Genomic DNA, 2,096 nt, shown 5'->3' with positions numbered 1-2,096 from the left:
GATGGGTTCAATAATGTATACTGCATTGAAATAGATAAGGGAGAGAACAGTTTAAAAGGGATATGTGACTAGGTATTTTTGTCATGCCAGGAGTCCAGAACGAAGGCTGCATAGTGGAGTGGACCTGGGGGAGGGTTTGTAAAACAATGAAAGAATTTTTCTTTTACTTTTCCAAGAGGGTAGTGTACTAGTGGGGAGGGTTGGGAAGGGACAAAAGTGCAACAAACAATGAATGAATGGAAATCCAAAGTCTCTGTAAGTTTTTACTGAAATTAATAATAAATTTTTTTTTAAAGTTGAAAGTCTCTTACTCATTGCACAGCACCTTAGTTGCAACAAACAGTCCCCCGAAGGATCATTTTCTTCTTCTTCTCTAAGACTAGTCTCTTGATGTTTATTAACCATCAATCATCTGAAAAGGTGTTGATTGATATATGGATTGAGGATAGCATAACAAATATTTGCAACAAGATCAATGCTGGTACTAAATGAAAGAGTGGGGACATTAGACAGGCCTACTGTAATTAAGGGAGCTCCTGTGGCCTACTGGGCAAGGAGTTGCCCTGCCAAGCCAAAGGCACTTGGTTCGAAACCATCAACTGCTCCTTGAGAGAACATGGGCTATTTCCTCCTGTGCAATTTATAGCCTCTGAAAACCCACTGGAGAGTGAGCTGTGAGTTGGTTCCTACTCAGTAGCACTGAGCCAAGATGACATTTGAAAGGTACTGTCAGAAAAAAACATGTGGAGAACATCCATGGTTAGGATATAAATGGAAATACTACATTTTGATATGACAGTTGCTATTATATAAATAGGCACTTTATAAAGTAAAACCCAAAATCACATTTTAAAAACAAGTTCATGGCACTCTCACCATTTTGCTGATTTGCATCCATGAAAGAATTCTTAAAAAGCAATAAAACAAACAAAATAAACCAAAGAAACCATGATCAGAAATTAGTATTTTATGCACACCCATTTGTATCACAGCTTTGTTCATAATAGCAAAGAATTAGAAACAACCTAAGTGCCCATCAACCAACGAATGGATAGAGAAGCTTTGATATATTCACACAATGGAATACTAGCTGCATTGAAAAACAAGGAACTCATGAAATATTATTCAAAATGGGTGACCTTGGAGAACACTATGCTGAGTGAAATATCTCAGTAAGAAAAGGACAAATACTGCATGGTGCCACTGTTATAAAACAGGACTGACATAGGAGTTGGGGGGGCGGAGACTGAGAAAGATGAGATAAATTATGTAACTGCATTGAAACAGATGAGGGAGAACTGTTTAAAAGGTATATATGATTAGGTATTATTGTCATGACATGAGTTCAGAACAAAGGCTGCATGGAGTGGACTGGGGGAGAGGGATTGGATAACAATGAAAGAATTATTCTTTTAGTTTTCAAAGAGAAGAACGAATTGGAGGGGAGGGGTGGGCAAGGAGAAAAGTGCAACAATGAATGAATGGAAATCCAAAATCTCTGTAAATTTTCATTAAAATTAATAGTATTAACTTTTTAAAAATTAAATTAGTATTCTCTCTATTCTTTTGGCCTAGTGGTTAAGAGCAGTGCTGTCAAACTGAAAGCATGTGGTTCAAATCCACCAGCTGCTCTGTGGGAGAAGGATGGGCAATCTCTTCTCATCTGATTAGCTGCCTGTAAGCTCAATGTCAAGAAGACAGAGATTCTCACCACTGGACCAATTGGCAGCATCAGGATGGATGGTGAAGAGGTTGAGATTGTTAACAACTTTAGTCTGCTTGACTCCACGGTCAACACTCTTGGCACCAGTAGTCAGGAAATAAAAAAATGTATTGCAATGGTAAAGTCTGCTCTTAGGGACCTCTCCAGGGTACAGAAGAGCAACAGTGTCTCTCTGGAGATTAAGGTGCGTCTGATACAGGCTATGGTGTTTGCAATCACTTGTTATGCATCAGAGAGTTGGACAATGACTAGGGAGGATAGAAGGAGAATTGACGCCTTTGAGCTGTGGTGCTGAAGAAGAGTATTGAATGTACCATGGACTGCCAAGAAAACAAACAGATTCATCCTGGAGAGGGTTAAACAGGGCGACTCC

The sequence above is a fragment of the Elephantulus edwardii genome, unplaced genomic scaffold, assembly GCF_000299155.1.
Source record: "Elephantulus edwardii isolate Elephantulus edwardi_28Jun2011 unplaced genomic scaffold, EleEdw1.0 scaffold00037, whole genome shotgun sequence".
NCBI lineage: Eukaryota > Metazoa > Chordata > Mammalia > Macroscelidea > Macroscelididae > Elephantulus > Elephantulus edwardii.
Note: the sequence above shows the minus strand (reverse complement) of the source record.